Source organism: Micromys minutus, assembly GCF_963924665.1.
Source record: "Micromys minutus genome assembly, chromosome: 18".
Taxonomy (NCBI): domain Eukaryota; kingdom Metazoa; phylum Chordata; class Mammalia; order Rodentia; family Muridae; genus Micromys; species Micromys minutus.
The window spans coordinates 29,336,128-29,360,429 of NC_137953.1; the positions used below are offsets into that span (position 1 = coordinate 29,336,128).

The 24,302-nt window shown below is 40.1% G+C and overlaps 1 protein-coding gene across 2 annotated transcripts in view; it reads left to right on the forward strand.

Moving 5' to 3' along the window:
- SKAP2 (src kinase associated phosphoprotein 2) overlaps positions 1–24,302 on the forward strand; it is a 152,039-nt gene that overhangs the window by 107,909 nt on the left and 19,828 nt on the right. The gene's annotated exons all lie outside the window — the stretch shown is intronic.

The window sequence follows — 24,302 nt, forward strand, 5'->3', positions numbered from 1 at the left end:
TTTTAACACAATTTCCTGTCAATTACATACTGTTGAAAACTAATCCCTGAGTTGAAAGATGAAGCGTACAGATGCATTTGGAGAAGTCTCCCATTGACAAGCTGCTCTAAGTGCAAAGCCTTCATCTGAATAAGGCGAGTTCCTGCTCTAGAAAGTGTATTTTTAATAGGAAATAAACCCACAGTGTTTAAGTCTCAACAGTGAAAAAAAAAAACATTGCTTAAAAATTATGTTGTAAGATGTTTCTTGAAAAATGTTTCTAACTCTGTGGGACTGTCAATAGTTTCGGAGGAATTTTTTTTTCAGTTAGAATATTCCAACTTTATTGCAGGGCTTTCTCTTTAATTTTTTGTTCATTAATTTTTAACTAACTTCAGAAAAGAACAGAATAAATTTCTAGATTTCTTTGTTTTTAGGGATTTATAGGGAAATGTATTGTAGGCAGGCTGAAAGTTTTTGGCTTTTCTTCAAGTACTCCAGTGTTTTGCCATCTTTTTTTCTGTTTTATTACTACTTATTAGCATAGGCCAGTTTCATTTACATACATTGTGATGTTACCATAACATACATCTTTTTGCACAACTAATATATTGGCTAAAGTATGTTGAACTGATTAATGACCTAGTAATGAGCTCACAATTTCAGAAAGTATGGTCGGTTTATTATTAGAACTACAGAAAGCACATTTGTCTCTCTGTGAATCTTGAAGGAAAAATAATGCTTGTGAAATAGTCTTAGGAACCAACCTGGCTTTCCTCTTCTCAGTTTAGTGAGCTGTCTGACCTTTTCCCTTTAGTGGCAGGAAATGGTTTATTAATAACAACACGATTTCTCTAGGCACAGGTTGAATTGAATCAGTCGGCTAACAAGACCGGTAACGCCCATTAGTTTATTAACTGTGCCACTTTCTTGGGAATTGAACTTGAAATGTCTCCTGGCAAGACTAGAAGGGAGAAGACGATGTAAAGCAGGAAGACAAATTTCTATTACATTAACCTGTCCCCCCCCCACCCCCGTGTGTGTGTGTGTGTGTGTGTGTGTGTGTGTGTGTGTGTGTGTGTGTGTGTGTATTCTTTGTTTTTCTTTTTTAAATGACAGATTGGACTATTTGGAGCCAGCAGAGGGTGTTTTTATTCTTTGGTCACTCAATTACACTTTAAATTTATTCAGCTCAACTATCTGCATCTAAAATGGAATGTAAAGTAAAATGCTGCTATAAATTGTTCAGTGAAACTATTATGTATACATAAAAGAGACCACTGTTCAAGTACTTAAGTTTGCAGTAGTTTCCAAGCAAGTGAGCACAAATGCAAATTTAATCAATACATGGCTGCAACGTCCCCCAGTCCATTTTAACTTTATTTTGCTCCCATCATTCATAACACCAAGTAATTACCAAGGCCGCGGGGACCTTGCAGTCTCCAGCACTAACACAGCCACAGTGACAGTCGGTTCTGACTTACGTTTTTCCCACTATTTCTTTGGGAGGCATTGGGAAGGTGTCAGTTAACTTCCACAGGACCACTGTGTTTTACACCTCGATATTTTCATCTAAGAAGCCAGTTGGTGTTGTCTTTTAGACAAAGTTACTGAATTTAGTACATGTGATGAAACTGTCTCCTAATAGGATGATGAATATGTTCGCCCATGTAGATGACTAAAGTTAAATTTTAGATGATTTCAATCTCATACTTTGCTGAGAGGATTATCTGAAATTATAAAAGAGAAAGAAAAATTTTTATAAATTATGATCACTATAGTGCTTAATTTTTATTTTTCAATAATGCATTTTTTGTTGAAACCAGAGCTTTGTGCAAGAGTTCTACCTGGTTGTTTATTTTTCAAGACTGCAGATGTATTTTTTAATCTTTGTTACATTATTTTTTAATAGTGATATAAAGTTTTGGAATACAATTTATTTGCCGTGGGTTGCTGTTGACATTGCAAACAAATTTCTTCATTAAAAAAATTATATATTAACCCAATTACATATGATAATATATATAAACACAAATATTTATGAGCATGCAAAACATGTGGATTTGTGTTGGTAGAGAAAAGTAACTCATCCTTGAGAGTTAAAAATATTATCACCTGACTACAACCAGGTGAGACTTTTGTTTCCAGGGTATATTCGGTAGTACTTGCACTGTGTGTGTGTGTGTGTGTGTGTGTATGCGTTCGTGCGTGCGTGCTCAAATGCCAATAGCACTGAGGTTGCGAAGCCTTGGCCACAGGGATGTGTTTGCTCTAGCTCCACTAACCTTTATATCTTGAGCTATGAAGGGCTGTACCTGATTTCCCCATTAGAGCGTTATTTGTGTTTATAGGTACAACATAAATCTTTTAAATATATAAAATATGAGCTACATAGGATGTTCCTAAGTCTTCATAGATCAGCTCAGTTCTTCTGTCACCATTTTGTTCCTAGGCAGTATTGAAAATCTGTTTTAGGGAAATGAGAAAGGCAAGAATAAAGTCAGACACAGGAAACATTTTTTTTTTCCACTCTGAAGCTACTGTAAAGGAAGAGGCCTTTTGAGGTGAAGTCTTGTTATATTCTGTTGTGATAGGGTTGTTGTCCTGACCCTAAAGGGAGAGACTAGACCTCTGGGTTGGGGATGTCCTTCTGCAAAGGGGCCAGGCATCCTAGAGAAGGGAGGCTGAGCAGACCCAGGGTGGCCTGCAGTGGGACAGGTGTCTTGAGGAGTAGAGCTCTGGATTATTTTCCAAGAAGACAACTAGCCGACTAAACTGGTATCTGTCACTGGAGATGGACAGGGAATGTGGAACAGCCTCCAAAAATGATCAACCAAAGGAGTCTTACATGAGTGTACTCTACGAGCCACACTGGTCCTTACCTGTCTGTACAGTCCCTGCTACTGCTGCTAAGGCTTAATTTTCAAATCTTCATTTCTATCTAGAAGAAACTAGATAATGCCGATGTGCATGATAGAATAAATGCTGTGCCTACCCTATGCTTAATTAATAGTGTGATATGAATTTTTATCCCTCTTATACCCACTTAAAAACATATAGTTAACATATTTTAGACGGAAATGGGATTTGTTTGTTTGCTAATTGAGGAACATTCTTTCATTTCCTTTCTTCCTTGGTTTTCTCTTTACTTCCTCCTGCTTGCTTCTCTCATTCTTTACTGCCTTCAGTCTCTTTCCCTCTTTCCATTCCCATTTTTCTTGCTTGCTTTCATTGCCTTTAGCTCAAAAATACTCCTGTGCGCACATTATAGGCCAAGCACTGCTCTTACCTCACCGTGCACACATAAGCCTTGAAGGACGCAGCTACCTTGCCTCTTTGGTCCAACCATTGACTTGTAACCTTTCGTTTCCTCTGTTTTGTCTTATGTGTATGTGTTATACTCACGTATCCTGAGTTCGCTGTTTGTGTTTTTCTGACGTAGAACTCCTGTTAAAAACAGCTCTGTTTATTTCTAACATGACGCTTGTTTTCAAGCCACCTCCTTGTCACTCTCTGCTCCATCCACTGCCTCCTCTTACCTCTGTGTCCCTGCCTCATATCCAGAATGCCTTGCACTCTGTGAGCAACAGATTGTTACAGTTTAGAAAAGGAACTTTGAGGGAAAGACACATCACACTGAGTCCCAGCTTTGCCCCTGAGTGTGAACAGACAGGAAAGGCGGAGACTGCCAGGGCAGCTGTGAACAGAAGCAGGAGAATGTAAAGTGTCATTGACTTTACTTACTGTTTTTTTTTTTTTTTGTTTTGTTTTTTTTATTAAATAAACCTTATTTTTCACTTTACAAAAGAGGTGGAACTAAATGAAGGAACACTTAGGTTGCTGGAGTAAGTTGGACTGTGGATACTGAAGTAGGCCGTGGAGGCTAGAGTGTGACCGTGGAGAAGTGTAAGTCTGGCCAGAGATGAGAAGGGGAAAGCAGAGAGGTAATGTGGCAAAAATAAGATCATAAAATAACTACAAGGTAACTTGATTAATGTCTTAGAGAAGACAGCACATCAGGTTTTTAATCAAGTAGAGTCATTAGAAGATAGATATACCTGAAACAAAGCTACATGGAGAGCTCCAATGTAGGGCAATGGGAATAAATACTACCCAGGCCTGCCCGAGGAAAGCTACTGCGGGGTTATAGTGTCAGGCAATGCAGACTTTAAGATATCAAGTGAGAACACCACTCTAGAATAATAATTAATGGCGCTCACAGATAAAACATTATCTGACTACATACATTTTAAACCAGTAATACAAAACTTAAAAAAAAAATAAATTCCACAATTTAACATTTCTTCAGCCACAGGGGAATGTTTTAACACACTGCTTTCAGAAACTGTCTGGCTAAGGAGGCAGAAATTTAGAAAAAATAGGGAAGATTTGAACAAAAAAAAATTAGTGACCTAAATCTAATATATTTTAAGAGGTATGAGTGAGCCCAGAAAATAGTAATGAATCTCTATTCCTTGAATACACAGAGAACAGTCATGGACACTGATTACTATAAATTCAAATGTTAATTCTCAACAAATTCCAATGCATCATACATAGGCTATATTCCTTACAGGGCCTGGGAATGCAGCCTGAGGTTGAGCACTTGCCTAAAGGGCTCTGGGTTCTGTCTCCATACTGCAGGTGAAAGGGATGATTTTATTATTTTATGAAAGCAATGTAATTTTATTATCCAACATTTATATTAAGTTAGTTAAAAACACCCCAGCATTCTTATATTTGGAGATTGGACAGTGAATTTCTGAATAGTTTGTGAATTAAGAAATCTGAATGGGAATATGTGGTTCTAAGAGAGAATGAATCTGTCCAGATCGAAGTCTGAAGCACAGTGAGCAGTGTGGTAAGGAATGAGCAGGAGAATTAACCCCCTCAAGCTGGAGACGGGAGAGCACCCGGAGTAAAGACTGCAGCCCGTGGTGTCAAGTGTGCCATGGGCGACAGACACAAAGGAAGGACAGGAACGGTGACAAGAAAGAAGGACCTTACAGAAAAGGATACATTTTATTTAAATACCCTAATAGGATCTCTAGAGATTATTAGTTGTTTAGTTTACTTAGTCACTGGATTATAAATTTTCAGGCACATTTATATTTACATTGCTAAAGAAGCCAATAGTGTGCATATTAAAAATTCTGAACTAGAAAGTAAACAAATACCAGCCTAACCAATCAAACCAAAATGCCAACATTTTTAAAGCAAAGAGAAAAATTGTGCTAATGGGGCTTACCCATTAAGATTATTCCTGTGAATCGTAGATGAAGAATCCTAACACTGTGCCAGAACATGAGGTAGTCACACTGTGGTTTGTGTTGTACATAAACCAGCTCCTTATCACTATCACTAAGAAACCTCACCAGCTAAAGGCATTAACTTCTAATTACCTTCATACCAAGCCTTAAAACTGGAGACTTCATATTTCAGATAAGATTTTCTTCCCATGGAAAATATCAACAGGCGAGGGCAGCTCTTGCTTTTGCTTTTGCATGTTTTCAGAAGATAGAGTGTGATAAGGTTTCTAGTTGCCACACAAAAACCACTTGCTTCTTTTAGGTCTCAGAAACACACACACACGCACACATGTGTGCTCACAGCCACACAAACACGCGTCTGTGGAGACATTTGCAGCAGGAGAGTATCATGCCTCACTGTTTGTGCAGATAGGTCAGCTGGGAGTATCAGCTTCCTAAGAGTATCTTGGCTGCTTACTTTAAAGCTGTGATTAATACGAACGGACAGGTTCAACAAAGTGTCAGTGATAAATATAAGCACTCTTCATTTCTGGCCTCAGAAGGGCTGTAGTTGAATAGTGCAAAGCTTTCATCAAAGTGGGAAAAAATCCAAGCTAACTTAATTAAGCTTAAGTGAGGCTTTACCTTGATTTTGTTTCAAAGAAAACATTCATTTATAGATGTGTTCCTTGTTATTAGAACTTCATTAGAGTGCTTACAAAGAGACAACTTCATACTGTTCATACCCACTGCCCCCTTGTCCCTCCTTACAGAAACTGAAATGGTCAGAAAGTTTTCTCACAGAACAAGGAGACTTAGGCTGCGGCGAAGGCATTTTCAAGGTCTTTGGAGATGGATCGATCCCTCCTGCTTCCTAGTCTGGCCCCCTTCCCACATCCCTGCTTCCCACTCATGGGGCTGGGTTCTCTCTTCTGCTTGGTGTACACACACTTGTGGGACTCACTTTGGTCCCTGTTTCATACCTTTTTTGGCCTGTTCACCCTTAGTTTTTTTTTTTTTTTTTTTGTCCTTACTCATCATGAAAATGGCTTCTTCAAAGTCACTGCTCTTCTCCCAATCATCAGTCTTGAGCTTCATATCCAGATACAAAACTCTCATGTTCCTGGCCAGTGTCTTGTCTCGAAATGATCTCTTCTATTGGCTTTCCCTCTTTTATGTCTTGTTAAATATAATATTTATGAAAAGTATATTGATTACTTTTCTAAATGCTATAATAAAATAGCTGACAGGAACAACTAGAGGAGGAAGGATTTATCCTGGCTGCATTGCCAGTATCACCCACTATGGTAGAGAAGATACGGTGGCAGAAGTGGCTTGGGCCATCGCAGCAGGAGTTTGTAGCAAGCAGAGCTCGTTCACGTAGCTGCGAAACCAGAAGCAGATATCACCTCCAGCATCCCATTCTGAAGCGCACCCAGCCCCCAGAATCCATTTTCACCAGCTAGGTCCCATGTTTGAAAGGTATCACAGTCTCCCAACTCAGCACCACTGACTGGAGACCAGTCTTTCAAACAAGGGAGCCTATAGGACCTCTCAGACTCCGTGTACAAGTGAGCACTTGAGCACTCCAGTGAGCACCAATGCCCGGGGGCCGGTTGTCTCAGATCATTTGTTTTCTAGTCAAACTTGTATTTCTTTAGTAGTGATACTTTCTGTGTCTTACCTTTATGCATTCTCTTGTTACGTAGCCCACTTATTCTTCATATATGTATTGAAAGCCCACTGAGTGCCAAATTCTCACGAGAGTGCAGGGAATTTAGGCATAGAAATGATGGGCTTGGGGCTGGAGAGATGGGTCATTGGTTAAGAGCACTGACTGCTCTTCCAAAGGTCCTGAGTTCAATTCCCAGCAACCACGTGGTGGCTCACAACCATCTGTAATGGGATCTGATGCCCTCTTCTGGTGTGTCTCAAGACAGCTACAGTGTGCTCACATAAATAACGTAAATAAATCTTTTTTAAAAAGAAATGATGGGCTTATTTTCTATTAGGATAAATATTAAGCTGGATATGTAGTGCTTACAATCCTGTATTCCAAAAATTGAGGCAGGAGGATAGTGAGTTCAAGGCCAACCTGGGCTACAAAAAAGGAATGACCTGTGACAGAGCTGATTACACATTATAGTAAGAACACCAAGCTGTGAGGTAAGAGGGTGACTTGAGAAGGAATGGCTACTTCCGTGTCAAAGGAAGAGATGGCGTTTAAATGGAAACCTCTTTGGTAAAACTGGAAAGCAGAAAAAACCAAAGTTCTTCCTGGCATTTCTGTTAGAGCACCAAGCCATAGGTCTGAGGTACCGTGCATTTGAGAGAAGCAGAGACCCCAGGGAGCCAGGCAGAGAGCCTGGAGGCAAGAGTCAGCTGAAGCAGGACCTTTGCAAGTGGCGTTTGAAAGGCATTTGCTGAGTTCCTAAAGTGAGACGTATAGGACAGTATAAGGTCACTCAGTCCATCAGACTCTCACTGTGGTGCAGCTAATGAGAAGAAATCTGGGGATTTGAAAAGTTCTCCTTTCTCTACATTCTGTCTGGCCAACTCCCAGTCCTCACCCCCACCCCCATCTGTTTCTGTTAACAGAACCAATGGTCACTCAAGTAGAGAGTGTAACATGCCCCAAACTCAGTCTTGAATCCTTCCTGGATCATCATGCGCCCTCCTCAGACTAACTGCCAGCTCCTCTAAGTTCTTCCTCTGAAGTCTCCTCTCCTGACTCCTACATTCAGGCTTTCGTGCTTTTTCCCCTAGATCCTCATGGCTTCCATCACCCCGATAGTCCATCCTACATACTGATAATAAATGGGCTCTCATATATCATGGCCGTGGTAACCCCTCGGTTGGTAACGTTTTCTCATGGCCAGGCCCTGAGCCCTCTCCACAGTCCAGCTTACATCTATCTTCCAGCCTCAGACAGACCAAACTCTCCCCACTTTTCATGCTTCTCCTCTTCGTCCTGTTGCCCTGCACCGAACGGCTGTGCTAAGTTGGTGAACTCCCAGCGAAATGACAAATACATACAATGATTTGCCTTTTTTATTTTTCCATCCCCACAGCCCATGATCCCTCTTTTCTAATATGCGTTATATTAGATATAGTATTAATGCTAAGCTTGCAGATTAATAACCTAGATTCTCAAATACACCTTAAGTGGACTGTAGGCACAAATATATGAAATATAACCACTACAAAGTAAAAATTCCGCATTCTTTCCAGCTCCAAAGTCTAACGTAGAACATATTTTCTCTTTCCACACTTGCCTCAAGTCTTCACAGTCACTGCATCAAGAACAATAAAAATTTGCCTTTGGTTTCTGTTCATTTACACGCCATTCTGTTTTAGTGGTATAAAAATAGCATTTTCTCTAACCCACTTGGCTAGAGCTTTGAGGTGATTCCATTATGAATAATTAAGATGACGATATAGTTCTGTATATTTCTTGGGCACAATGCAATGTTTTTGTAAGAATAGGATGGCACAGTGCCACACACTGACATATATAATGACAAATGCCATATTGTCATACCTACCGCTGTTCAGGATGAATCCAGAACATCTAATCTCAGTGTGCGGACGATGCATATAAACTTCAGAACTCCTCCAAAGATCACTTAACAAGGGAGACACTTGCAAGACAAGGGAATGCAGACATTTCGTGCATGATCTATTTCTGTTCCTCTAAAATGCAGAGAACAGCCATCTGTCAACTGTAGGTTAGTGCACATACCTACACAGAGGGTCTCTGCAGCCTGAAGACTCACATCTGACCAGTCTGTTGGGATGCATAGCCTCTCTAGTTTCCACAAGCTGACTTACCTCGCTTTTGCAGTCCTTTCCCAACTTGGGGTATTTTGCTCACCCTGTCATGTGCATGGCAAGACAGTTGCGTTCTCCCTTCCATGTTCACTTTTGCACTTGGTCTCCTTACTTTATCTAGTCCCAGGTCAAATTGCGCTTACCCAGAATACCTCTTCTGCCTGTCCCAGCTTGAACTGCCTCTGCTTCTCCAAACTTCCATAGCACTATGACTTTGGAATGAATCACGTAGCCCTGGGTTGCTTTTTCTAATCACTAAACCTTGTCATTTTACTTTGCATACAGCTATTTGGCAGGTATAAAAATGGTTGTTATAAGTGGCTAAGAAGCAACCCTTGTGTTACTTGCACATCCCTTAGATAGTGCATTCTTCCTCAGCAGGAAACAATACCTTCAGCGATACAGAGCCTTTAGTTGGTGGACTCTTTAGTTAAGTAAAGAGAAACCAAGAAGGTATCTTAAGATAGGTCTTGTGCCAATAGCATCAGTCATCACAGAAACTAAAAGAATGATTGCCACATTGTGTGCCGTCGATACTGAAGCCTGCCTGATTGCCCAAAACGTCACTGGACTTTAGCATTACCATCTAGGGAGCATAGTCTCAGAAGAACTTACGTAATCGAATCCAGTGAGTGATGAGAAGCTCTCATTTCACCAGTCCTTTGTACCACTGAAGATGGATCATCTGTCCTTAGCAACAGGGCCTACTTGGGTTACCAGTCCCTTTGGTGTGCTAGTCATCTCAAATGAGGCATTCCCCAGGAAATGACATTCTGCTCTGTGCCCACTCACTCATTAAAGGCAGTAGGAAGAGAACATGTAAAGAGCACAGGACTGTAACTGAGTTTTGAAGGCTACCATCTGGGAATGTGTTGTAACCAGTATGCAAATGATAAGTTTCCAGTTTAAAAACAAGCTTAAATATGGAGTCGCACAAGCAGCTCAAGTAGTGACTAGAGAGAGGCTTAGGCAGTACTTCTCCCGGGAAATATTCTTGGAGGGCTGTGAGGAGGAAAGCCTAGGAGCAGCCATGGACTGCTTGAGTTTCTGTTTCCTGTCTTTCCCATGCTTTCCTTCCATTAGCCACCGTCCTCTCATAGCCTGAATCAATCTTGAACCTGATTCCACATTGCCCGTTACATTCTCTCCACCACGAACCTTGTGCCTTCCCTTCCTTCTTTTCTGTCTCAACTTGTCTTACATCTCACTCAGAACTGCCTGAAGCATCCCAGTGACTAACATCCATAAATAAAGCCAGGTATGATGGCACACACCTCTAACCTTACAGGCAGAGGCAGGGGGATCTCTGAGTTTGAGGCCAGCCTGGTTCACACTTTGAGTTCCAGGACAGCCAGGACTACACAGAGAAACCCTGTCTTGAAAAAAAGAGTCCATAAATAAAATATTATCTATTCCCTTGTCACATAAGAATTAGGTGTAAATGACAGTAACCCCAAAGCATGTAGAGATAAGTAAACTTGAACCCAGTTATTTTATTCACTCTTTCATGACAGCTTAGCAACCATTTAAAGGCATTTGGAAAAAGTCGTCTGTTCTAATCAGTGAGAAAGGGGGAGCTGAAAATATAAAATGGGAAAACTAGAGACAAAAAAACTTGGGTTTTTATAATTCAGTTAAATTAGTTGTGGGATACACACACACACACACACACACACATACACACTCACCACTCAGCAGTTTTTAGTCAAGCAGGCTCTGTGCTAGGCACCAACTAGTCTTGATGGCATTAGTCATAGTGTGTTAACCAAATGCCTTAGTTCGGATTTTACTGGTGTGAACAGGCACCAGGACTAAGGCAATCTGTATAAGGACAGCATTTAATTGGGGCTGGCTTACAGGTTCAGAGGTTCAGTCCAGTATCATCAAGGCAGGAACATGGCAGCATCCAGGCAGGCATGGTGCAGGAGGAACTGAGAGGTTTACATCTTTATCTGTCAGCCTCTAAGAGAAGACTGGCTTCCAGGTAGCTAGGAAGTGGGTCTGATAGCCCATATCCACAGTGACACACCTACTCTAACAGGGTCACACCTTCTAATAGTTCCACTTCCTGGGCATGACATATGCACACCATCACACCAAGGATGAATAAAACAGAAGACCAAGAGAAACCAATTAGGAGTAAAGCCCCAAACCAAGCCTGTGGCCGTAGACAAGGTCTCCAAGGGCCTGCATCTGGAAGTGGTTTGTGGTTGTAAGCACCACTTTTAGAGCATACTGAAGATGCAAGTAAAACAAAGATGCCTTGAGCACACTGGGATGTGGGCAGCTGGTGTTCTATTTGGCCAGAGGGTTGCAGTTCACTATTACAGCCAAGTGGAAATGTCTACTCATGGAAACATTCAAGAAAAGGTTCACAAATAGGAATATTTGAGAAATAACTGTCAAATTGCCTTAACATTTATACCTGCTTTTGTTTTTGTCCACCTTACACACACAAAAAAAGAGACTTCCAAAGGAAGTGGTGGAAGGAACCCCATCGCTTGAGACATTAAAAAGCAGAAGCTCCAGAGCCCCAGGAGACAGCCACAAGGGATCCATCCAACTATAGGAAAGCAAGGGGCCAAGCTACTAATGTTAATGTAGTTCCCATCTCTAGCTTGGCCAAGGTATGAAAAGGAAGATTTACATTCATTTGACCTTCCTAATTTCTCACACCTGAATTGTGTGTTTACTTGGCTGTTCTTCTGGTTCTATGGACCATCAGCATGTCAGGTTTCCACCGACCTCTGAGGCTGTGTGTGCCCTGATCCTTTCTAGAGGCTTCCCTCCACGATGATTCTGCTCTTGCTAGCGCCTCAAGGGTTTTACAACTGTGTCATGTTTCTTGGCTTGGAAACACCATACTTGAGGTTATAGGTGTTTATACGAACTTGAAGTTTTGATTTCTCACTGAAACCTCAACACTTGCTGGTGGCTTTCCTGGAGTGGTGGAGGTCTTACCTCTCTGTTCCTCTCAGGCCCAAAGTTTTGTCTCAGACATTTAAATTGCAGCCTCTGACCCACCCTGCACAGGCAATCTGTCATTTGGGGAAAGCAGAAAAAGACAGGTTTGTTTCAGTTTGGCCACTGACCAGATTGCTACTAAAGGTTACATTCTTCACCATGAGTAATTGATTGATTACTACAGAAACTCTGCAGTAGAGGTTTAATTATAATCATGTGATTTATAAACTTTAAGTTAGATAAACAACATTTTGCATGTTTACTAAAGGCAAGACTCCATGCTAGGTCTATCTGTCCTTTCTGAGCACTGATGATCTTTATTTAATTATTTCTTGACAAAAAGGAATACTTGTTAGATTTGTGATAAAAGACCTTAATAAGTCTGTTGGCTTTATGAAATATGTTATCCTAAATGGCTTCTTAATACAGTTTAGGGTACAAATGCTGTTTTTGTTATATAAAGGTTTACTGAAAATATTGTAGTAGAGACACATCTTGATCTGCATGCAGGTTTTAGTTTTATATATTCATAGTAATACATATCTGCATTTGAAGTCTCGTTAAGTTAGATTAATGTGGTAATTTTGGGATATGTTGTAAAAACGGGGTTGTCATTCCAATCAACTGAAGCCCTAATTTAAATAACTTATTTTATTTCTTGTGCCAATCAATCTTTTACTTGCAGGAAAATCAAACCCATTGTTTTAAACTATCTATTTGTAAAACTCACATGGCATAAACATTATGTGACAGAAGTTGTTTGGGATCAAGAGAGAAAATATCATCTCAGAGAAATAAGTCATCTGGGAATAGGATTTAAGAAAGCCCACACAAAGTAATTTTATTTGTATCATGGCTTCTTTACTGTTGGCTACATCTGTGACAGTCAATTTTATATTAAATAATAACAATATTTGTTTATGCTTGAATGTATATTATAGTAAATACAGATTTTTACTCAGCATATGCTTGTCTGGAAAGACTGTTGTGTTCATGATACACTTAATGGGCAGTTATAAAGAAACGTTGACATGTCATGTCTAAGAACACTCAGCTGCCACTTGCTATCAAAATTCAGTGTCAGAATTTTCATGTTATCCTCAAATTTTGAAAAAGTGCAACTTTGGGAGGTCAAAAATAGCCACAAACAATTTCATTTAATTGGAACTAATAGAAGCAGATGTTAGCATCAGGCACAGGCTGTAGGGGGTCATGGGTATTTTATGATAGTATTGTAATGAGTGAGCTATGGAGAAAATTCTCTGTTTGCAGCAGTTATTTCAGGGTTACAGTCTCATTTTCTTTATTTTATGAGCATTGGTGTTTTGCCTACAAGCATATTATGTGAGAGCATCAGATCTTGGAGTCATAGACAGTTGTGAACTACCATGTGGTTGCTGGGATTTGAACCCCAGCCCTCTGGAAGAGCAGTGAGTGCCCTTAACTGCTGAGCCATCTCTCCAGCCCCTGCAGCCTCATTTTCGGGGACTAATACAATACAAATACTGAGATGCTTTGTTCTGTTGAAGTGATACACCGTATGTAGTTCTTAACCTGCTGGCATCTACTGTAAGAAAGCTATTGTGCATGGCGACCCTTTTGACCAATGAAACATGCGTGCTGTATGTCTACGATTGTTTGTCTCAGTATTTGGAAATGCTCATGAGACAGGCTCCTGCTGAGTTTTGGTCCCTATGTCATCAGTGCTCAGAGTGCACATTGTCAGTTGTTTAAACACTGTTGAATCCGCTGTGGGTTGGCAAGAAGCATCTGGGAGCCAGACTTTTCCTGTGGACATGTGCCAAGTCCTGTATTGTATTTCCTCACTACATTGGACTGTATTGAGATAATTTTTCTTCTTGACTTTTTAAATCCAGAAATTGTTTTCCAATACTAAGTAAAGGGTCATGTGATAAAACCATTTTCAACAAAGCTACCTGAATTCTATAACCACTGGCTGATAACTACTTTTCTTTAGGCAGAATGGGAGAAGCTAAGTGCCACAATTACACAGCATTTCAACAGTCAGCATTACTCTCCTAGGTGGACTAGAAGATCAAAAGAGTTTATGTTGTCATTTTATTATTGTCTTTAAATTGATGATTTACTCTAAGGAAAGACAATAAACATTGAGTGTTTCTCTAAATATGATAGTTGGACAGGCCATTAAATTTACATATTTGATTGCATTATTTAATTAGATGAAAATAAAGCCCTAAATTGTACCTTAATATGGTGTATATAATTATAGCATAACATTTTATCAACTAAAAGTATCAGGATTGATTTATTAAGTGTCATACTTACACTAACAAATAGTCTTTAAATGGTTTGGATCTGAGGATGAGAAACCAGGAGTGCTTCCTTATACCAGAAAGCATGCATAGCGTTGGGTTGGCAGCCCTGGCACTGTCTAGCCCTGCCTCCCTAAAATGGCAGATATTTGTCCTTGCAAGTTGGGAAGTTGAAATTTACTAACTTTTCTACTCTGATGCAGTGTGTGACCTTGAGAAAAAAAATCAGTTGCAGCTTGCCTGCCATGTACATTCAAAATGCCTTGGCTCTTTTACATAAAATGATTTGTTTATGTTGGCTTTATTTCTGGAATCCAAGGACGAGAAAATTCCAAATGAGAGTTCAGCCTGTTCCTTTAGGGAGCCAAACCCGAACAAGGGTTTTATTTTTTAAGCTCAGACCTATCCTACATGCTTGGAAGATTCTCAAATGCTGTTTTTCCGGAGACCTCCATCCGATGAGCTTTATATGTCTCATCTCCTTTCTCCCCACAGTTCTTCCTTGATTCTTAGGGGAGCCCCATTCTGCAGAAATACTGTGGTTTCATTATAAAATACTTATAACTAATTCATCTCTATGCCAAGAAAATACCTCTTACCTTAAAATTGGAAGCTCCTTAAATTGCCACTCTGAAATCTACGCACTAGATTTCTTCCTTCCTTTCTTTTTAATGCCTTACTGCAGTCGAGTGTAGTAAGAGCTAGAGCTATCTTCTTCAGGACTGATGAGTCTCCCGGGCTCTGCCTACGATGGAAGCTGCTTGTGGCTCTGGCTGCTTTGGGCCCCTTCCTGTGTCTTTCATCGGGAGGGAAGTAATGGACGCGATTTGTCCATTTGCAAGCTGCTTTCCAACAGAAAGAAAAATGTGAGGGGCAAATGCCAAGCATTCCATTTTCTGTGGCCATTACAAAATTGACTCTTCTGTTTTCAGCAGTGGACACTGCCTTCAGGAAGGGTATTTTATTCCAGACTGCCAGTTAGCCATGTTATTCTGTCACTGAAGAGTGTTAAAAACAAGAATATGTGTCAGTACGACATGGTGAGATTATCTTTCTTGTAAGTTCTATGTGATGTCAGGAGGCTAAAGTGCTGGCTAGTTAATTAACACGCGTGTGAACAAGTGATGTATGTAGAGTGTTAAACTGACAGGAAGAGCTCAGGTTCGGGAAGCAGACTACCCAGGTTCAGTCTGGCCCTCCTCCTTGCAGCTGTATTGTGCTGGAACTGCACTGGCCATTGACATGCTTCTATGCGTCTACTTCTTCCTCCGCAAATGGGAATAAGAGTGCAGCCGCCGCAGACGGCTTTGAGGACCGAGAGAGTTAAGTGTGAAACACCTAGTAGTCACCACACAGTCAGCCCTCAGAATATCATCATAATGACCACTGCTGTTTCAGTATACAGCATGTTGGGCACTTTACTTCATTTTGTCCCCAAAGTAATTCCCTAGGGTACACTTTATCAGGTTTTGTTTTCCAGGTGAGAAATTTGAAGTTGGTCAGGTTTGATGTGGCTGAGTGGAAAGCTAGAGAAAGGGCACGACCTCTGGAGCAGGACCTTTGCATTTTGTGTAGTTTCGTTGACTCTGAGAGCATAAATGAGACAAACTCCTGCTTAAATAATTTCACTTTGTTTCTGTTTGGCGAGGCATACAATGTTTTCAAATCTAAAAGGTAAATAATATTTGAAGATACAGAGTTATGATTGACTTACATTTGCATGATAATAGAACACTGAACTTTGGGTTTTGTTTTGTTTTGAGATAGGGTCATAGCCAAGGATGTCATCCTCCTGCCTCCACCTCCTGAGAGTTGAGATTAGGGAATGCACCACCGTGTCTACTTTCTGAAGTATTAGACCTGAATGTAAGGCTTCATGCATGCTGGACCGGCATTCCTCCAGCTAGGCTGGGCTGCTGCTGGAACACTCAGCCTTGTAAAAGTCATCTGTAAGGAGATATGGCTGCAGATAACAGGCTCTTAACTGTTGTGCCTGGACCAGCAGCATGGGCTGGCGACTTGCTTGTGCAGAGATTCCCCAAATCTATTGAAATAGAATCTTTATGTGTGGACTATAGCCTCTGAATTTTTAACAAGACCCATAGGTATTTCTGACACCTTTTTGAAGACTTAAGAGCCAATGAATGCCCTGGGTGAACAACACATCTAGGGGATAATTAATGGGATGTTAATGTGGTTCATAAATACAAAGTTATGTGTTACAGTGAAAATGTACAATAGTAATGGAAAATGCAAGTGGTACTGATTATTGAGAACTGTTTTATAAATATTAAATATTCACTACTGCATGCTGTCCTTTCCGTTCCTTGGACTAAGGCTTTCTAGGCATCCGGAAGCTTTTATTGTTGGATACAGCCAACCGAGACCAAAGAACTGAGGGACTTCGAGTGACTCTGGCCCTGATGAGGATGGTTAATTTTTTTATACCAACACCTGGGGACCTTCAGCCAAGAAGGAATAATACAAGAATACATAGGAGTAGCCGTGGCTATGGTTAATAATATTGTCTTAGTTAGTGGATAAAGCGTTTGATGTGTACATTGAAGATCAAAGTTGGAGTCCCAAGTACCCATGTGGTCTCATGCATCTGCAGTCCCAATGTCCCTTTCTGCAAGATAGGAAGTGGAGACAGGAGAATTCCTGGGAGTAAATGGTTTAAACAGCAACAAACAAGAGACTCTATGTCAAACAAGGTGGAAGCAAGTTAGCCTTTGACCTCCACGCACCAATACCTGCTTACATGTACTGTCTCTCTCTTTCTCTCTCTCACACACACATAAAAAAACAATGCAGAGGTGAAGATCAGGTAATAAGCAATTATACTGTCCTTCCTTCTTCGGATAAAGACTACATGTGAAAGCAGCAATGGAAATAAGTGGGGCTGAAGGGCACAGGGAATAAGTAGGGACATTGTTCAACTCTATCCCCAACTTTACTTGTGGAGAGGGAGAGTAGCTGTCATCCTAATCTGTGATAAGCAGTGGGAAGGCGGGTGGCAGCTGGGTATACTGATAGACTTAAGGCAGATGTCAAAACTACAGAGAAACAATAGGCAAAAGATATGCTATTAAAGCCCGTAAGTATTTTAAACTACCGTTTAGATTTTAATTACAAACAATACCAATGAGGGGAAAAGGTCAGGGGATGAAAATCCACCAGTTTCCTTGTGGTGTTTAATGATGCAGCTTTGGCAGAGACCTATGAAAATAGCTGAAACTCACAGACTATGATCAGTATAATAAAAATTATACAATAGCACATGCTTTGCTTCTAGACTTAGGACAATAGCTCAGAGAACTCAGCTCAGCTTTTGTGTTATTTACTCTTTCCTGTCAGAATTAGTCTCTAACTGCTAATATTAGTGAACAGTAACAGACGCTCAAGTGGAATACCTAGGTAGCCAAATCCATCTAACTTTGATTCAACAAGCATTCTTAGAAACCATTTCATTCCCACCCCCTGTGCTGGTCTGTGGTAATCCAAGGAAGCTCTCTGGAGCTCATGCTGCAGGAAGGTTGGCTAGGAAACAGACTTTGCAACGAGTAGGATACAAATGTAGGTCTTAATGCATCCTGGAGCACACAGGGAACCTGGCTTGTTGCCTTCTAGGAGTGGGGAAAGTTTCTTGGTTGTGGGATCAGTGGAGCCATGTCTTCTAATTCAGTACAACCTTTATTTGGCTTCTGGCCCAGGTAAAACTACATCACAGAAAGACCTGAAAATGAAGTCACTGAACTGCCAATCAGGAGTTCTGTGCAGAATGAGAGAGCAGTTAGAAGTATATGGAGACTCATAATAAAACTTTGAACTTCTTTAGAGATTAAAAGTTTGTAGTGTCTGCCTTTGGGCTGAGATAGACTTTGAGAAGCTTATGTTACAGCTTATTTGTGAGTGAATTTGGGGCTAAGCTCATGAGGAAAATCTCCCAGTGCCGAGGGCTGTCTGTGGCCCACAGTACTGGTTACAAGCTTCTAAGAGTCTAGTGTTTGCTTGAAAGCTTAAATTCTATCATTGGAATTAAATGCGGTCATTCATCTTTCCAGAGCATTCACTTTATTTCTGGGACAGCATCTGCCAGATTCTCAGGCCTGGGTAACTGTCCTCTGCCAGTCATTTAGGTTCCTTACTTGGTGTCCATGAAGCAGAGCAAACAGCCAGGCTGTAGCATGTGAGCCCTCTACTTGTTAATAGGAATTGTTGTAGGCACTTGAAGATCAAATGAGATAGCCATATTAGAGTGAAATAATTCAATCACTAACTTAACTATTGATTAGGTGATTTCCTTTTTTACTAATGAAATTTTTTTAATTTATTTATTTTTATGTATGTGAGCACACTGTAACTGTCCTCAGACACAATGAAGAGTACAATGGATCCCATTACAGATGGTTGTGAGCCTCCATGTGGTTGTTGGGAATTGAACTCAGGACCTCTAGAAGAGCAGTCAGTGCTCTTAACCACTGAGCCATCTCTCCAGGCCTTACCTAACGAAATTTAAACAATCTACATTGACAATTTATTCTCTAAGAAGAGATTAAAATAATTTATAAATAACATATACATTTAGGAGAAGAAACATGGGTATAATGAAATACATATGCATTTGAGATATTTAATAAGCCATTTTAAAGAGAAAACTCTACTAAAGGAAGTATAGCCTACAAGATATCAATAGTGGTTAAATTAGTATAATTAAAAAATTTTTTTCTTTTAACTTATTGCCATTTTTCTATCTTTTAACAATGTGTAAATAATACTTTTTATACTTAGAATAATAAGAAAAAGTTAATTTACAGTAAAAAGGAACTGTAATTGTATCATAAATGCAGAACCAAAACAAACCTTTTATAATAGAAATCACTTAATTTGACTTTCTTAGCTTAATAAAAATTTTATTTCTAAACTTAACAAATCTGTAAGGCAGCAAAGAGTCTTTTTATTACACCAGGGTCCATATTTTATGAAGTTCCCATGCAGAGTGCTGGGCGCAGGGTAGGCTACACTTGACCCAGTTTCCTGGAGAGCTCATTGTGACTGCCTTCTCTGTCATCTTAACTGTCTGTTCATTTTGAACTTTAAGCATAGGCACCTCCGTATATGTTTATAAAACTCATATGGTTTTAATTTGGCTTTATCTTTTAATGTAAAACTGTTAGTTTTATTCTATTATTTTTTTTGTCCGGCTTATTGAGAATTTTATACGAGTACTGTGTTTATATCATTTCCTCCTTCTCCCTCCACCTCCTCCTGTGCCTCCGTTACTCCTCAAAGTCATAGGCTTTTATTCTTTAATTACTATTAGTGTACACACACACACATACACACACATACAATATATATTTATATATACACAGCCTGCTGAGTTCATTTAGGGCTGATATTTGTATATAGTTAGGGCTGACGGCTTGGAACTGGATCCCCTATGAGGGACCTGTTGCTGGAGACAACTGGCTCTTTCTTTCTCGGCGGCCATTGTTTGCCTGGAGCTCTTGAAGTTCATGTGGAGCCCTGTTACATCCCCCTGTCCGTTTTAGTAAAAACATATAATGCTGTTGCTATTGTATATGTTGGCCAGCTAAATAGAAAAATCTTTTTGAAGCATCGTATATATACCAATGTTCGGACCTACAAGCCTTTTTGGACCTCACTCTAACTCATTGTAAACCTTTGTATCCCTGTATGTGTCATTTTGACTATTTTTTTTTTAACAACCTTTCCTTTGGCCTTCATAGTGTACCAGAGCTGGAGAGAGAATACAGGGCAGGGCATCATGTGTGTAGCTCTCCCCACTGTTGTTCCCATTTTTTACATCATATATAGGGCTAACATTTTGTGTCTTCAGTCCCCACATGCCACACCTTCATCTGTTCAAGGATGGACGCTTTGCTTACAGTGCCTTAGAGCACAAGCTCTTGATGTTCAGGTTGGCTTGTGGCTTCAACATGGGGGGGTGAACATCTTTTGGATATCTTGTATAGAAATAGAAAGATGCCTCTTTCCCATTTTCATGTGATCATGATTCTCTTACTAAATGCGAAGAAGAAAAGAAGCATGCTGACATGGAAACAAATCCGTTTTCAGTTATGACTTATTAAAAATTGTACCAAATTTTGGGTTCTATGTTAGGGATGTTTGAGGGCGTGAAAAGCCGGACAGGGCCAGGAAAACAGAAAAGACAAAGCAACACATGTCTAGAATTACAAATTGTTATTCGTTATAAAAAAGATGCCTTGATAGAGTGGCTGACAGTGTAGTCTGGCCATCTCTGTTAAAACGTCTTCCATGTCCTTAAACAGCAGATACTTTAGAGAATAGTCCACTCATAAAGTGAAGGGTGTATGTGTGCACACGCACATGACACACGTGTAAATGTTCAAATTCACATCCTTTTACTGCAGTTACTGAACAATACCCTCAGCAAGTTCAAATGTTAATGAAAGCCAAAGAAGAGACGCCAAGGCTTACTAGCATATGTCTGAAGTTTGACCCTCTGTCACATATGACCTAGCTGGATGCCACCTGAGCAAGTTATTCAGGCTCCACAAACTTCATTGTTTGCATTCATAAAATAATGAGGATGTAAGTGCCTAGACTTGCCTTGTAGAATTATTGGGGTATTTAGCTACATCATGGATTTAGACATGGATAGTATGGGCAGTGTGGTTGATTAAGCAAAAGCTACTACTCTTGAGAAAAAATACATGATTACATAATCAAATGAAGCCAGGAACTCTATTTCAGTTCATCTTTTTGTCTTTTAAAAAAATACATTGTGAGAGTTTTATATACCCTTCCAATTGAGTTACAAATACATTGTAACTGAGGAACCAAGACATTGTTTTCTGAAAGCTGTCAATGAGAAACATAATTATATGTGAGTCAAATAAGTTTCTTGGGCTGCCTGCCTTTCCCTGGAAGAGACTACAGAGTCAGCCTTGGCTCCTGAACTCACTCACTGTGCTGGGTGCTAACCAAGTATCTGTAGCCTTTCTCAAGCATAATGTTTGCAGCAGTTTTCTTTTTGATTGTTTATCCTAAAAGTAGGAACATCGGTGAGCTAGACACACATAGCTGCACAGATTTGTGATCCTTATTATGATATTAATCTATTTGCTAGGAAACTAGATCAATGTTCGTTTTAAATAAATTAATGACAAGGAGAAGGGAAGTCTCCACTTTTTTACACTAAGCATTTCTCAGCTTCGCAGCATGGATTTTCCTAAAAAGATTTGGAAAGATGTGACTATCTTGTCCTTTCTCGACTCAGGAGGAGGCCAAGCAGCCATTAAAAAAGAAACGGCTACAGTTAGGCTTAGGATTGTGTAGGTCAGATGGCTTCTGGAAGGTTCATATTTCTGACAGGGTTTAAAGTTGAAGCCTTTCCTGACCAGCAGACATTGCTAGAACTGATTAGCAGGTGCTGCCGGTATCTGATTACCCTCAGCCCTTAGCTTGCTTTCTTTTCATCTTGTCTGTTCACAAAACAATCTCTGGACGATTCTTCTAACACTGTGTGATTGGAATAATAACTTCGTGTGTCAGAGAGTTTCGTGCTGCAGCTGAGAGGCGTGTAAATACAAGCTGCTTGTTTGCAAGAAGCTTCCAGATTTGCAGTATGATTGCTATGGAAACCACATAATGAAAACCTTATAACCATCTGTGTGGTTTGATGGATTTTACTGCATAGCTGAGCTGTTTTTGTTTACTGTTATTAAAATGTTGAATGGAATATATTAACCCATAAACATTGGCTATTTGAGGTATTAATTAGTATTATGTAATGACATTATGTCTCAGCACAGAAATAAAATATGTTTAATAATAAATCTAAGCACAATAACATGTGAATGTATGTATTTCTAATATGGAGGAAAGGTAATTATTGCCTGGAATTTTGGTTATTTGTTCTTCTGCAGCTTTTAGTTAGTGGTCTGGCGAGCTTTGCACTGTTAATAAGTGAACGGTAGGACTTGCGCGGGCTTGGGATCATTTTTTTCACAGTATTTAGTCAGCACCTTCCTTTGTGCCAGGCTCTAGTCAATATTCACTGTGAATATTATCCTCTAAAATTAAAAACAAACAAAATCTGAGTTTGTCTTTTATGTGGAAGCTATTTGTATTGTTAGGCCAAGAAGAATGAACTGTTGAATATTATTTAGAACACTTGATGGATGGGTTGCATAAAGTTTTCACCTAAAATGTCAGTATAGTTTTGAAATGCAGACAGACAACACCGCAGAAGCATCTCATGCTCCACGGCACTATTTACAAGAACCACCTCACCCAGGCTTTGGTTTGCTTGCTCTACTGTAAATAACGGCGCTCAAACATTTTCTCATTTTTCTGATGATTTAGTAATACATATCATGGAGGCAAAGTTTTCCCACACCAGTTCAATCCTTAGCATATACTATAGACACATTTTAATAAACTAAAAATAAATTTGTGGTAATGAATTCTTCGAAAATTATTGTTAACTTTGCCAAGAACATTTTCCATTTAATTATTACAACTATTTTGTATGGTATTTTGGTGCTAACATTGAATGGTGAGTCTAAATGCCAGTTTCTTCTTAAAAGCCAAACTAGCATTTACTACCTAGATGTGGCTATCCTGTGCTAAGGACAAGCACCCTGTGGTTTTTACCCCCAACAGTGGATTTGTGACCAGGCTGGAGAGAGAATGGGTACAAAGGAAAGAGAAAGGCAAGGCAAGCTCTGTCTTTCACTTTAAAAAATAAATGCACCATCTGTGAAAAAAAAGCGTAGGTGGGATTAACTGTAAATTTCTGCCTGTAGAGTTTATGAGAGAATAGCCCATAAACAAGCCGCTTGTGATAAGTAGTCCTTGAGATTTGGCCCAAGTAAGATGACGGTTGTTAAAAGAAGTGTCCCGTATTAAATTACCGAGGCTAACTCGGCAATGTGTGTGAGGACAAATTGTTCCAGCTGCTCCTTATTTTGAAGCTTTTATTATTTTGTCAGAGTTGAATTATATAAACTCAAACCACTTACATTTGACTTCTAAGCACAGTAACCCTAAAGCTTATTTCAAATCCTGGTGTTGATTAATCACTGGTTAAAATATACAGGGGACTTTTCTAATATGCTACAGTTAGTTGCCCTTTTCTCTGATATTAACCCTGTCCACTTGCAAAAACAAGTCTGTGTTCCCCCCAACAACAGATTATCTGAGCCAACCTCTTAGTGATGATATATCCATTTGTCCATTAGTCTCAAAACCTGAGCCTTAAAACGTCTAGGAAGGCAGGCACAATGCTTATCAACTCTGGTTCCTCCACCTCTCACGCCATCTCCTTCCTGTTTCCTTTGCCCTTACAGTTCAGGACTTCCTTCCTCTTTATCTAGACTCCCCACGCCCTTCGTCCAGGCTGACGGAGACAATGGGATTTAGTGATCGTTTCTAAAGCAATTTCAGTCCTGCCCCGTCTGCTCAGAGACCTCGTAAGGCTTTCACTGCCTACCAAACTGGAGTCTGCAGCGTATAACAAGATGCTCATGGGCCTAAAACGAACCCCAATTTCTCACATTGCCTCCTGTCTTGCTCTTCCCCCAAGAATGCCTTGCTGTTTTGTCCAGTGAGCGTGACTACTGTGCCTGTACTTTATGGTGGGATCTGGAAAGAGCTTCTTTGTGTTCTGCAGGTCTTCATGAGATCCCAGGTTCTCCCCCACACCGACTCAGTGCTGCGCCCCACTCATCAGGGATGTTTCTTGTTAGCTCCTTTCCCTCAGGCCTCCTCTCTGACCCCAGCAGGCTGTCAGCTTCCTCAGAGCAGAAGCTTCCTATTTTCTTTGCCACCTTGGAAAATCCTCCCTCTCACACGTGGGTAATACTCAGTAAACACGGGTTGACTGGCTGATCGATTTCCTAGTCATACTAGCTACCTATGTGATTCTTACATGCACACTGCGGTTATTCTTGAGTTGGGATGGTTTTTAATT